The sequence below is a fragment of the Syzygium oleosum genome, unplaced genomic scaffold (assembly GCF_021117445.2).
Source record: "Syzygium oleosum isolate NSW1041296 unplaced genomic scaffold, Sole_v2.1 Sole_v2.16, whole genome shotgun sequence".
Classification (NCBI taxonomy): Eukaryota; Viridiplantae; Streptophyta; class Magnoliopsida; order Myrtales; family Myrtaceae; genus Syzygium; species Syzygium oleosum.
The window spans coordinates 5,199,167-5,214,636 of record NW_026607500.1 but is presented as its reverse complement, the minus strand read 5'-3'; the positions used below and the strand labels follow the sequence as shown (position 1 = coordinate 5,214,636).

The 15,470-nt window shown below is 40.9% G+C and overlaps 1 pseudogene; it reads left to right on the top strand.

The window, feature by feature from the left end:
- Positions 1 to 4,829, top strand: LOC115671375 (glutamate receptor 2.1-like; annotated as a pseudogene).
- The last annotated feature ends 10,641 nt before the right edge of the window (positions 4,830 to 15,470 follow it).

Genomic DNA, 15,470 nt, shown 5'->3' with positions numbered 1-15,470 from the left:
ATGATTCCTCCAAGAATTTCGTTAGATGTTGATTAGCTCCTCTTTGGGGCTCTCTCTCCATTTTCACGATAGTTGCAACCTTCATGGGTGACCCTCACGTCTCGATGGCCCTCACAACGATCCCAGTGAACATTGGGGTGGTTCTTGATCTGAAGACTTGGGGGGGTCAGATGGGATTGAGTTGCATTATCATGTCTCTCTCTGAATTTCATAGTTCAAACCCTTCCTAGAGGACCAAGCTCGTCCTCCACGTAAGAGACTCGGAACAAGACAAGGTTGCTGCTGCTGCTGCAGGTTCTCTCTCTCTCTCTAACGTACTGGCAAATCATGATGTTTGTCCAGAATTATGTGATGACACCTGTTTTTGGGTTAAACTTCGGTACGTCTGTTGATCGTGTTGAAGTTTGTCTTAGTTAATATCTGCTTGAACATGGATATGATTTGGTTTTGGGTTAATACACATATTGCCGAAGAGCATGAACTATTTTATGCAGCTGTTTGTGTCATGCAAGATGAAACCAATTATTTTTCAACAACACGATGGCATAACGTGTGTTCCATCCAAAGTAATATGCATTCTCGTCCCAGAACTGTCTTAGCTATCTTAGATGCCTGGCATATATACTTGATTTAGACAGACAAAAAAAATTTAAATTCTTTTCTTTGGAAAAACATGTGCACAGTACGTATCTCTATATAAAAATATTGATGTTTTTCTAATTGAGCCAAACATCATGGTTCACAAGCTGCCTCAAGTTGAATCGGTGATTAACTATTTCGTGGAAGTTGTATATTATTGACGGTTAATTTAAACAACTTAGGTTTCCAGTTCAACCAAATAATGGGCAATGCATGAAAGCAGTTTTATACGGATGCTGAGAGGCTCGGTAATATAATATAACATCATAAAGATCTGCCCTCACAAAATCCATAAAAGTGAAATATGGGGCTTGGATGGGAAAAATATCAAAAAGTCCTATACCTATTGCAAATGTGCCAACTCAGTCATAAACCTTTAATTATGCCAATTGAGTCCTAAACCTTTTTTACGTTTTGCTAGTTGAGTCTATCCGGCTAATCTAGGGCCGAAAATTGTTGACATGGGCGCCGGCGGTCCTACGTGTCACGGCCAGTATTGACGTGGAAAATTTTTTTTATAAATTTTTAACGATTTTTTGATTTTTTTAAATAATATTTTGGTTTTTTTTTTCTTTTTCTTTTTTTTTTTGGACTGAGGTCGGCAAGGGTTGTTGCTTGACTCTCGCCAGCCACAGGCGAGGATCGGGACGCCCTCACTAAAACTGGGCAAGGACGTCAAGGTCTCGCCCGGTCTAAGCAAGGGCCACATACACTCCCTAGATCTCAGCGAGGGTGGCAATGCCCTCGTTGTGGCCGATGAGGGTCGTTGACCCTCTATCAACCAAAAAAAAAAAGAGTAAAAAAAAAGGAAAAACCAAAAAAATTATTAAAAATTCAAAAAAATTATTAAAAAATGTTCATGACAGCGCCGACCGTGCCTTGGAGAACTAAAGATGTCCACGTCAATGCTTTCCGGCCTAAATTGGCCGAATGGACTCAATTGCCAAAATGTGAAAATGTTTAAGACTAAATTGTCGTAATTGAAAAGTTTAAGACGAAGTTGGTACAAGTGGTTTAGGAATTTTTTGGTTTCCATGATATATTGCATCAAGTTTGCTATCCCTTTTCCAATAAGAATTTCCACTATCTGCCGTATTGTTATTGTTTCACCGTCTTTACTGGCTCTCCCTTGCTGCACTTGATCTGATAAAGAATGAGCAAGTACAAGCCATAATTGGCCCTCAAGGGTCAGTGCAAGTAAACTTCATCATTCACCTTGGAAACAAATCTCATGTGCCCATCATCTCTTTTTCGGCTACTAGTTCCTCCCTCAGTTCAATTCGGAGTCCGTACTTCATTCGAGCAGTGCAAAATGACTTGTCCCAAGTGAATGCCATTAGCATAGTCATCCAAGAATTTCGGTGGAAAGCCGCAGTCCTCATATATGTGGACAACGAGTTACGAGAAGGCATCATAATTTCTCTTACCAATGCTTTGGAAGAAGTCGGCACGCGAGTGCCCTATAGGAGCCTCATTTCTCGATTGGCCACGGACGATCAAATCCTCCAGTAACTCTACAAGTTAATAACAATGCAAACAAGGGTCTTCATTGTGCACATGTTACAAAACCCTCGGTTTTCGGCTATTTGCCAAAGCAATTGAGGTGGGAATGATGAACGAAGGTTATGTGTGGATCTTGACTAATGGAATCGCTGACCTATTGAGTTATGTGGATTCATCTGTTGTTGCTAGTTCGATGCAAGGAGCACTGGGCATCAAGACTTCTATCCCGGACACATCAAACCTTGACAACTTCATGGTCCGATGGAAGATGAAATTCCAAAAAGATAATCCATTCGTCCTTAATCCTAGGTTGAACATTTTCGGACACTAGGCTTATGACGCTGCTCGGGCTTTGGCAATAGCTGTCAAGGGAATGGATCCAACAAATTTTACCTTCCAGATGTTGAATGCTTCGATAGATGCAACAAATCTCGATAATATTGGGGTCTCTCCAAATGGTCAGAAAGTTCTCCAAGAACTAGCCAATATGACATTCACGGACCTCACTGGAAATTTTAGATTTGTCGATGGGCAGCTAGGGTCATCAGTGTTCCATATCGTTAATATCAATGGAAATGCAACAAGTGCGATCGGGTTTTGGATGCCAGAAAATGGGCTACTAAGAGATTTGTATTCATTCAATACAAGCAAATATTCTGGTTCGAAGAGTAATCTTGTATCCATAATATGGCCAGGAGATTCGACCTCTGTTCCAAAGGGATGGGAGATTCCCACAAATGGGAAGAGGTTGAAAATTTTAGTCCCCGTGAAGGACAATTTCAATCAATTTGTGACAGTGACTCAAGATCCTAGCACAGATACATACCAAGTCACTGGATAATGTATCGTCATCTTTCAAGCCTACACAGAAAAATTGCTTTATGCTTTGGCTTATGACCTTATTCCGTTTCTTGTGCCTAATGGAAGTAGCGCTGGTAGTTACAATGACACGATCGATCAAGTATTTTACCAGGTGAGCACGTGCTTGATTTCGTTGGATCACATGTTGAAACTTACTATGCTATCATGTGGTTGACAAAGAAAACATTCCCCTTCTTTTTGTTGGAACAAAATTACTATGCAATGGTAGGTGATACAACGATCATTGCAAACAGATCATTATACGTGGACTTCACCTTACCATACACCGAATCGGGGGTTACAATGCTCATGCCATACAAGAATAGCAAGAGCAAGAATGCTTGGGTTTTCTTGAAGCCACTCACTTGGGACCTTTGGTTAACAACCGTATGCTTCTTTGTGTTTATAGCATCGGTCGTGTGGAATCTCGAAAACCGGGTTAATGAAGATTTCAGGGGTCCAGCTGCTCATCAAGTTGGCACGAGCTTCTGGTTCTCGTTTTCAACCATGGTCTTTGCACAAAGTAATCACCCTTCACTTTAATTAATCAATCGAACATTACAATTTATCTATCGCTCTTCGATAATTTAGGTGCTTTATCTTAATTTGGATTGCAATGGAGAGAGTATTTAGCAACCTAGCTAGATTTGTTGTGATTGTGTGGGTTTTCGTGGTACTCATACTAACGCAAAGTTATACTGCAAGCTTGAGCTCTCTTTTGGTGGTGCAAAATCTTCAACCAACTGTGACTAATGTGGATCAGCTCCTAAAGAGTGGAGAAAAAGTGGGATACAAACATGGCTCTTTTATTTATGCAATGCTAAAGCAAATGAAGTTCGATGATTCCAAAGTTATATCTTATCATTCTCCTGAAGAATGCGATGCGCTTCTTTCCAAGGGAAGTGCAAGAGGCGGGATTGTAGTAGCATTCGACGAAATCCCCTGCACTAAACTTATTCTTTCTCAATATTGCAACAAATATACCATGATCCTGACATTTAAAACTGCTGGATTTGGCTTCGTATGTCCTCAAATTCTCAAGTTTAGCACATAAAAGAAGACCCTCAAAATTTCCAATTACTAGGATTATTCGCTATTTCTTTGATTAAAAAATCTCATGTCCTGCTTTTGGTTTACAGGTTTTCCCCAAAGGGTCTCCGCTAGTACAAGATATTTCGCGAACAATCCTTAACGTAACTGAAGGGCCTAAAATGACAGAAATTGAAAATGCATTGCTTCCATCGAAATCCAACTGCCCAGATTTGACTAACTCGGTCTCTTCCAACGGCTTGGGTCTTGACAGTTTTAGGGGCCTATTCTTGATTGCTGGAGCTACTGCAGTTTTAGCTCTCTTCATTTTCATGGTCATGTTCGTCAAAAGAAATTGGCATGACATAACAAGTTCTTCAAATTCATTGCGGGAGAAAGTTGATGCATTGGGAAAACTGTTTTACCAAAGAGACCTTAATTCCCATACTTTTAGGAAGGGCAGATTTAGAGATAGAAATATGGGTGATGGTGCCAATGTGATTGCAGCTGTTGAAACTTTAGAAAATGCTAACTTTCCTTTGAGTCCGACGATAGACTTCAGCCAAAACAACAGATTTAGAGACAGAAATACGAATGATAGTGGCAATGAGATTGTAGCAATTGAAACTTCAGAAAACACAAACTCCCCTCCGAGTCTGTCAAGAGACTTCAGCCAAAACAATGACGATATAAACAATGAGCAAGGCACGCCATCTGCAGTTGAAGGACTTCCTAATCATGTAGATGAAGGGTGCCCTGACATAGCGACAAACATCGAGCTTACAAATGTAAATTAAGAGAGGTACATGCCTCAACACCTTTAGACACTAAACTTAAATTTTTGACTAGTTGAATTTTGTACTTTTAGATGACAATAATGTCCCCCTCATTCTCTTCTCATGTAAGGACTAATATTGATACTGCTTATTGTCTGATCACAGACAATTTACGAAAGATAGATGCTTCCAAAGCATTTTCCAGTGGACATTACATGCGCATATTAGCTTCTCTTATCCTATTATGTAGTGGCAATGAAAGTGTTTATTGTTATTTCAATAACTTGCCTTAAGTGTCTTAATTTTGTAACAAAAGTAGATGACTTCTTAAACTAATATCTAGTATTCCGACCAAAAAAAAAAACTAATATCTAGTATGTATAATGAGAAAGTCCAGTAGAATATGCTTCAATGGTTGAACCACCTGTCAAAATCCTATGTTCACATCTTTTATATAAACGGACATGATCAATTGACCCAGTGACATGAAGCTGCTCCTAAGCATTCGCTTTATTATCAAACCATTCTATTTAACTAATGGAATCCGTTAACACCAGAATTTTTGTCAACAAATAATAATAATAATAAAAGAAGAGAACAGAAGAGAAGGAAGAAAAAAAGGATATTAAAAAAATATAAATAACAAATAAAGCAACGAACACCATTAAACCACAAGTGCAGCCCATTAAAATCACCCTAAGCCCATCAGTCATTTTGTTGAATTAGAGCCAACTCAATTCGGCCCATCACTATCCAGCCTGCCCAGCAGCCCACGGCCCATGAATGGATGGGAAGGCTGAACACACGCGGGTGACGACGTTGCTAACGGAAATCCTCAATTTGGTATGACCAGTAGTCATTTATTTTAAAGTTCGTTACCGAAGATCTCGGTTTGGTATTTACTCCCAGCGTTTATATGTAACGGATATGATTTTGTGTGTTTCTGGATGTGACCGAGAACCACTTGTATGAAACTGAAATGATCCTAATGTGTTTTTGCCAAGTGCTAGTGAAACCGAGTTGATTTCGATGTTCGTATGAATATTTCTGAGTTGATCAAGTTTCGATGTATTTGGAATATGTTCATGATGTTCTGATTAGTTTCGCTTGATTCATGTTGAGTTCTCAATGCGAGAATACATGATGCCATTCACTGTGACCAAACGTGAGTGTGTGTTTTGGATTCACAATTATCATGCATCTCCTTAATTCACATTGAATGTCTGGAAAAATCGAATATTAGCCGGTACACAATTGGGCGAAAAGATCGCATCATCTTGTGAACTAGATAACCAAAATTGTGTGTTATCATGTATCTTGAAATATACTATGGATGATGTGTGATGTTATGTGTAATTGAATATGACAAGTGTGAATGACATGTGCAAATGACGAGTGGGACGATTGGGTATGGCATGTGCTATGATATGGAACCTTAATGGCATGACGAATAACGTAGTGGTTGGATAATAAATATATGAATGATATGTGAAATGTCGTGAGATTCAAATATGATATGAGTGAATGCCAATATGGCATGTGTAATGACATATAGTTTGCATAGCACACGAGCTAACTACATTTGTAAATGACTTAGAAATTGAAAACGGCATGGGCGAATGGCATGCATTATGACATGGAAATCCAATTATGACATGTGCGAACCACATGCATGGTCACGAGGAATTCAAATGCGACATGAGTGAATGATTTGTGTAATGACGTGGAATTCAAATAGGATATGTGCAAATTACATGCGTTATGAAATGGAAATTTGAATATGGCATGACGGAGTGACGTGTGATCACGGTGGAATCGAATTATGACATGTGCTAATGGCATACATCATAACATTAAAATTGAATAGTTACATGTGCGAATGACAAGCATAGTGGCATAAAATTCAAAAAAAATATGAGCGAATGACTTGCGTAATGATATGGGATTTGAATAGAACATGTGCGAATGACATACATTGTGAAATAGAAATTTGAATATGGCATGAGCAAATGATATTTTGAAAGTAGATTATGATGATTAACATGCACTGGGCCTCAGTTCATGGGTTTTAATCGTAATAGCTAGCGGTGCTTGACCTCCAATAGTGTCACCGTAGACTATTCTACTCCAATAGAGTCCCATCGTTGTCAAGACTTACTTAAAATTTGGTTCAAACCGGGGTCTATGAAGTGGGTGTCGGTTCGGCTCGTAGTGTTACAAAACATCATTCTTGCTTTCGGTATGACCAGTGGAACTCGGTTGATAATCATATGTCTTGGTAATTATGTCAATGAAGAAAACATCGTTACTAGAAAACACTTGGTGCTGAAGTTCTTATACAAAACTTATCTTAATTAACACTATATTTATATAAGTACTAGAGTATTTTTATATTTATTTGATAGATTAATCAATCTAGGTTAGTCAGTAATTCACGAGATTTTATATGAATAATCCACGCCAACTTTTCTTCTTATTAAAATTAGTAAAAGATAGTGCTAATCGAGAATTAATAAAATTACTTTTACAAAGGCAACAGTTCCTTCGAGGAAAAGATCGATTTAGATATAATGAATAATTCTAGTGACTTCTCTATAATTTTTTTTACGACAACTCAATAAAAAAAATATATGCTGTAAACTTTTTTGTCCTGAATGACTTTCAAATTTCCGATAAATATTGAACCCTACATAAAATTTCATAATGCGTTAGCATAGAAAGGTTAGCCAATCAATACATGGTTTCAAGTTTATATTATTTCGTACATATGGTTTCAAGTTTATATTATTTTGTACATAGAAGCCTTTGAGGTTTAGTCATAATTTTAACACTTATATATTGGAATTGGTACAAATTAGCATCAACAGAACAATATAGATACTCAACAAATATCAAGCATAAGATTTTATTCGTCGTTTTAATATCCATGACACATATAGTGTTCAATTATCCCTAATCTTAAGAGAAAGAGGGTTTATATAGGGTGAGGAACTAGGGCACACTTGCAAGAATAAGAAACATGTTAATTTCGTAATTTGGATTTAGAGAATATGTGATATGTCCAAAATAGGAAATTAAAGCATTTCTTATGTAATTAATGACTAAATGGGGTTGCCAAAATTTAGGTATCAATAAGATATAGATTTGTACTCTTAGACCCGCACACGAACATTTCACTAGTATATGCTATAATACTGAACTCGACAGACACATAATATAAGTGCTTATGAATTAGTTTAAACTTTGTTGTGAATCAGGCCCATATTTCAGAGAAATGCTATGTTTTCATTTGTTTATTTATTGAAAGATAGTCTCACTATATAAGTTCAGTGGGCTCCCTCTATTTGGTGTTCTACTACTCCATAGTGAAAAATCGTAATACTCAAGTAGATGGATAGTGAAATGAAAAATATTCCGTGTGGACTCGACTATTTCCTCGTCATGCTTGGTAAAAGATAAAATTTTTCTGAGAAATTGTTCCCATTTATCGTTAGTTTTGGCTGCTACATGACTCACATAATCGGCCCTATCAAGGACTTTTCACCCTAATTAGTTGGTAGTCGTTGGAATTCAATGGATGAGAATACTTTAGTTTTCCATTGCTCCTTCGGGAAAAATTGTACTCAAGTACATGGATGGTGAAATGAAAAGGACTCTAAGTGGACCGGAGTAACCGCGTGAACAAGTCTAGACTCAAATTTCGTCGATGAGCCGAGAAGTCGTTCGCAATTAATATTAGGTTTTGTTTGTGACGCGACTCGTATAATCGGTCCATTTGATGAATTTCGGCCCCAAGTGGTTGGTAACTCGGGTTAGAATTCCATGGACGAGCTTGGACGGTAGGATGAGAATCATTTAATGCCTCCACGCTGCATGGAGAGAGATTTTGAGTAGAGCGAATTGACGAGAGCGAATTGACCTTAAAGTCATTCTAGGTCACATAAAATCAACACTTAATAGAAACTTAACATTAAAATATACATAATATAACCCCTTGCAAGAAGCTATGATGTGATGCTTTTTGTACGCAGCGAATGAGTCACTAGATAGAGAGAATCCAAACTCCTCAATCACATCTAACGACGACCATGTCCCCCCTTATAAACATATTGAGAATCTTATTGTTAGGTTTCCTAGTTCCTATTTTAATTTCTCGGATGATCTCATCGAGGGTTGATATATTGACTTGTATCTAAATTCAAGAGTTCAGGTACTTAGTTTCTCCTAAATTAAGTTTTCCCTCTTTACTTATTTTTTTTATGATAACTTGTAAATGAATTGCCGGGTCAGTTTGGCAGAATGTGTGCAATTTGATTTCTTTGTTGGACAAGTGGTGCCTCTCAATGTGGCCTTGACCAGATGAGCCTCTTGGTTGGATTTTGTTTTATATTTCCCTTGGCAGTTTAGTTCTGCGTAGCACGTTGGTTCCCACCCCATTGGACCGTTTTGATGGATTTCCTCTTTGCAAGTTCTTCTGGCCATTAAATTTGAGAAAATCTGGCTTGGGTGCATTTAATTAAACTTAAGGGCCATATGATTTTATAGGTATGCTGGGAACTTTGATTCGATGTCAATTTGAGTTTGATTGAAAATTCTAATGCTCAACCATTACATTCTATATGAGACCCACTGCATGTAAGCGGGGGATTGGATCAAGACATTGTTACTCGTGCCATGTCTATGATAGAATCTCCATCATAGTATTTTCCAAGTTTCTTGCGTCACATTTTCATTCATACGTTCATCATATAGAGAAAGTAGGCCTTATTTTGCATGTCTAATTCCTCTTAGCATGTAATGTTACATTAAATAGTCGCCATGACTTAGGATAATCTTGACTTCTCTAGGTTAACCATGCATCACGCATTGCACGAGAAATCGGATCTTTGAGCTAGAAGGACGGGCCCTCGATCATATTATTCATACATTACACGTAGTATTTTCAAAAATAGATTCTAATAATTTTGGCTGCTCTTGATCATTCTTGGTACTTATCGTTACATGCCTTCAAGCATTCTTAGATATTCATGATAGTATTTTGCACGATAGAAATCATTTAAATAATTTCGATTGTGTCTAGGTTAGCAATAAAATGTACCCTGCATTTTGCTTGGGTATCTAATCAATCAGTAATCGACAAGTGGCGGCTTCAAGGTAAGTTTTTTTTTTTTGGTTGTGCTTCAAGGTAACTTTCATTGCATGTAGAAATTGAAATCCCAAGTTGCGATTGATATGAGTTTGGGAGAGTTCGCATTAGGTAATGACATCATCTCTTTAATGAGTAACCATTCGTGCCCGCCTAGTAATCCATTAGCTTCCCCTTATTGGTTCACTTCGAGAAAGGTTGTGACAGTGAGAGGGCGCATATGATAGGTAAGTTAAAGGGGACAATTACCAAAAAAGTCTTAAACCTACTATACTTTTGCCAATTCAGTCATAAATCTTTTAATTATTCCAATTGACTTCTAAGTCTTTTCAAGTTTTGCCAATTGAGTCTATCGGGCCAAATTTAGCTGGAAATTGCTAATGTGGATAATTTTTTAAAATTTTTTCAAAATGTTTTGAATTTTTTCTTTTCTTTTTCCTTTTTTTCTTTTCTTCTCCTTTCCTTCTTTTCTTTTTTCTTTTTACTTTGGCCAGCAAGGGCTTCGCCCATCGTCGAGTCTCTCCGTGAGAGGAAGGTCATTGGAGACACAGACGACCATTGTGAGCTTCACCATTTTTTTTTTGCGCCCTCAAAATCGATAACCAGTAAATGCCGGCAAAATGAAACAAAATACCCCCCGATCCAATCACGCATACCTCATGTCAAATCCCGATTTCGGTTGCGAGGTCTTGGATTCGTAATCTATCAATCGATCTGTGCAAGCTTTGCCCAAATCAATCAATAATCGCGACTCAAATCGGAGATGAGTGACTCTCATTGATGAATTCCTATTGTCTTTGTCTCTCTCTTCTCTTTCACTCTCTAGGTTTTGCAATGACCCAAATACGGGAGAGGTCAGACAAAAGCCGCGACCCTCATTTGCGGCTGGCTAGGGCATCATGGCCCTCACCGACGGCTAGCAAGGGCACAACAACCCTCGCTGGCCACAATATAAAAAAAGAAAAGAAGGAAAAGAGAAGAAAAAAAAAGGAAAAAGAAAATAAAAATAAAAAAATTAAATAATTAAAAAAGATATTTAAGAATTAAACCACGTCAACGCCTACTGTGCCATGTAGGACGGCTAGCTTTTATGTTAGCGATTTCTGGTCAAAATTGACCGGTGAACTCAATTGGCGAAAATCAATTGGCACAATTAAAATGTTTAAGACCGAATTGACAAAAGTGCAATAGTTTCAAGACTCTTTTGGTAATTTTCTCTAAGTTCAAGTAAGTACTCCAACAACTTTCTTTGGCTGACGGTGTGGGTGATTTTAACCGGGAAGACTCCCTTCCAGTCTTATTCCCAATTTCATGGAAAAACTATTTAAGCACTCTAAAAATATTCGTCAATCTTCTTTTATTTTTTTTTGGTATGTTCTATCTCTAGCTCTCTCTAATTTTTACTTTGCCTCTTGTAGAGCACGGGATCGAATCCCGTACCTGTGATACTAACGTCCCCACCCCCTCCCCCAATCCCTTTACCAGTAGGACCGCATGCCTATTGGCAATATTTGTCACTCTTCACATCTAAACTGCATCACCTTCCCAAATTGTGGTGATATTTTTTTTCTTCCTTTCTTTGTAAACTCGGAGCAGGTTGGCTGGTCCACAAGCAAAATGTTGACTTGACTGAAATTTCTGAATGTCTAGCGAGTCTTCTAAATGTCGAAGAAGAAAAAGAAGATAACGTACTAATACTTTTGTACTTTATGTTGGACTCGTGAGTTCTACGTACAAAGTAATGGATCTGAGTTATGTGATTTCAATAGGCAAACTTAACAAGAAGAAGGTCTACCACAAATTGTTTTACTTTTTTACTTTAAGATCTTCTTATCTCTCTTTCTTATCCCATAGTATGAATGATATCTTGTCCATACTCATAATTTACTAGATCAAATCAATCAAATTGCTGTAGGGAAATCTCTACATATCCCTACAACTAGACATTTTTTGATTTCAATTGTTTTTTACAGGCGTAATTATCTGCATATATCATGTTTACTTGACTGATTGATAAGTCCACGTTATTTCAAAATTTGCCTTACTTTAGGTAGAAGTGCGTAATATTTGGGAAAAAAATATGGTAGGCCTGAACTTATTCAACATTACATAGGTCTACCATTTAAGTATAGATTGTACCAAAAATCCTAAATACCCACATCACTTCACTATTTCACTGACGAATATTACAAACAATAGTAGGTATGAGCTCTCCTTCGATTAAATAATTCTCTGAACAATCTATGATGTCAGACAATCACTTCTATCGTGCCTTCTATAATCTCAAAACGCCTCCATTAAGATGTGTTGGTAACACTGCAAGTATAGCAAGCCACTTAGGAAAGAGAAAATAATAAAAGAAAGGGTTAATACCATAAAAAATCCCAAACTGGTACACTTATGACAATTTTACCCTAAATTAATATTTTGACCACAAAAAACCCCAAACTGGTTCTCCTGTGACAAATTTACTCTCAGTTTGTTTCCGTTAATTTTACTGTCAAATTTCTTTGTTAAATGACACACGACAGTTAACTGATGTGCCAGTTTTATGTTTTACCCTCCGTTTGTTACAGATGTAACAGTTTATGATTTTTTTTTTGTATTAATTCAATTTAACGGAAACTAACGAAGGGTAAATTTGTTACAAATGTATCAGTTTGGGATTTTTAGTGGTCAAAATATTAGTTTGGGGTAAATTTGTTACATGTGTGACATCCCGAATTTCGGCCCATTTTTGGGATTTATAAAACGTGTAATTCGTCAGTGCGCTTATAATAGAATCTCGCCCGGGAACTGATCACTCTCGGGTTCTTGTTTTTAAAATAGAGATTTTGCTAGAATCGCACTCGATCGAATTTGGCCGTTATTTAGACCCCGAACTTGGCAGTCGATTTTCGGGAGTTTCGGGAAGAAATAAATTGGACGGTGTCGATATTGTTGTGGCCAACGTCGAGATTATCAGAAATAGTGAGAAAGTGGATTTTTGACCGTGTGCGAATTTGGACTAGTAGACCTCCCTCGTAGTGTGTTTTGAGTTATTTTATTTGGCCATTTGTCCTATAATATTAATTTGGATTTTTGCGGATCGTTAGATCGTTTTTCGATTTTGAACCGTGTCCGTTGGATCGCGCTCGAGTGCGCATTGACTTTTTGGCTCTCTTCTCTCTCCTCTGCCGCGCACGTTTCTTTTTCCCCCAACGCGTCCGTCCTCTCCTTCTCTCTCCTCATTGCGTCTGCCCCTCCTTTCTCTCTCTCTCTCTCTCTCTCTCTCTCTCTCTCTCTCCCCTCCTGGCCGCGCACGTTTCTCTCCATGCAGACGTCCCTTCATGCACGTTTCTTCCCCTCCTTCTGTCAGACTCTCTCTCCTCTTTCCTTTCTTTTTTTTTCTTTTCTTCCTTCTCTTCCTCTTCTTCTTCCTTTCTTCTCTTTCCGCCCGACTGGTTCTGCTCTTGCTCGACCAGTCCTCAGCCCGGCCGTCCAGCCAGCCCGGCCGCCGCGCAGTGCCGTCCGTCCGCCGTCGTGCCACCCCGGCTCCGCCCTAGTCGAGCCGCGCCACCACCCGTCGCCGCTCGACCTCCATTTCCGGCTCACCCGAACTGCACGCGGGCGTCGCCTTCGCCCGAACCAGCGGACGCCGCCTTACGCCCAGCCGCTTCTTGCCGCCCGCCGCTGCGCATCGTCCACCCCGGCTCGCCCATCGCCGCCCCCGACCGCCGCCGGTTCGACCCCCCTCAGCCCCTAGCTCGCCCCCTCTCGCCACCTGCCCCTGCTTTCTTCCTCTCCCCTACAGTCTCCGTTGCCGCCGTCGTGTCGCCTCGCCGGCCAGCCAGCCAGCCAGCCGGCCGGTCAGCTCGCCGGCCAGCTAGCCAGCTCGCCGGCCAGCTAGCCAGCTGCCCGAGCTCGCCCAGCCCGCCGACCAGCTGCTGCCCGCCGCCGTAGCTCGCCTCCGTCGCCGTCCGACCGTCGTCCCGGCCAGCCCGGCTTGCCGGGCCAGCCACCCGGCCAGGCCCGGCTCGCCGGCCGAGCGTGCCCGGCCGTGCTCGAGCTCGCCGGTCGAGCGTCCCCGGGTCGTGGCCGAGCCGTTGCCCACGAGCACCAGCCGTGCGCCTGCTCGCCCAATCGTGGCCTATCGCCGTGCCCGTCGCCCGGGCGCGTCGCCCGTCCAGGCCCGGCTGTCGCCCGGGCGTGTTGCCCATTCCGCCCGACCGTGCGCCCGGCACGCCGTTCGGCCACCGCGCCCGCGCGCCAGGCACGCCGATCGGCCATTGTGCCCGCATTGGTCGGCCACCGCGCCCGCGCCTAGTCCGCACTGTTCACCCGGGCCATTTTGGGCCCGAGCCGACTTTTCCCGGGCCAAAACCTAGTAAGTGACTTCCTAAACCCTATCTAGTACTTTGGGTATTTTTAGACTTGTTTAGGGTGAAATTTAGTACTGGCTTAGGACTTTAATTAGGCGTGGGCTAATTAGACTGATTGTGCTTAATTGGTGAATTATTGTGGCGATAATTGTGCGGCTGATTTAGTGATTGACTGAGATAAATATGCCTGACTGAATTGTCGTGGCGCTTGTGTGTGAATTGGATTAATTGAATGTGCCGACTTGAATGTCGGGTTGGTGGGCCGATGTCGGGAGCATGAATTGAGTTTACTGATGTGGCGTGCTAGATTGACATTGGTGAATGGGTGGTGATTGAAATCGATTTATATGACTAAGAGCATGGTGAATTTTGTGTTGTGGTGCATGTGCATGAGAAAAGCCCGGATCGATCGGAGGGCTGAGCCTGAGGCGTGTTTACGCGGGCTATGAAAGGTGAGTTAGACCTGAGGCGTAGGTTACGCGGGTCATTGGAAAGGGAAAAATGTCCTGAGGCGTGGTTACGCGGGACGAAGCCCGGCTTGATCTAAGGGCTGACTTGAGGCGCAGTAGCGCGAGTCGTGGGAAAGTGTGAAATGTCCAGCGAGGGACGGAGCCCGGCTTGATCTGAGGGCTGACCTGAGGCGCAGTAGCACGGGTCGTGAGAAAGTGTGAAATGTCCAGTGAGGGACAGAGCCCGGCTTGATCTGAGGGCTGACCTGAGGCGCAGTAGCGCGGGTCGTGAGAATGGGCCTGAGGCGCAGTGGCGCGGGCAGTGTGAAAGGACCTGGGAGGTCGTGAGAAAGTTGGCTGGACCACGCATGTTGCATAGTGTTTGATTATGAGGTGAATACTGCTAGGCATGCTATGGGACGTGCCCAAGTGGTTTTACCTTATAATCGAGACAACGCGCGAGTGTTATTGTATGATGCATGGGAAATTTCCTTGTGTGATCTGAATATGAGCTCTGCTGGATGCACTAATGTGATTTGACTAATGTACAGTGTGGGCATGTGATTGGATGGCGAGGTAAGTCCATTGATGTGAATTATATATAAATTATCGGTTAGATTGCATGTTACAACTTGTCTGGGTACGCATTGGCCTATGTGGGGTATAGGGGGTTGCTTATTGAGACTCGTTCTCACGGTTATTATAT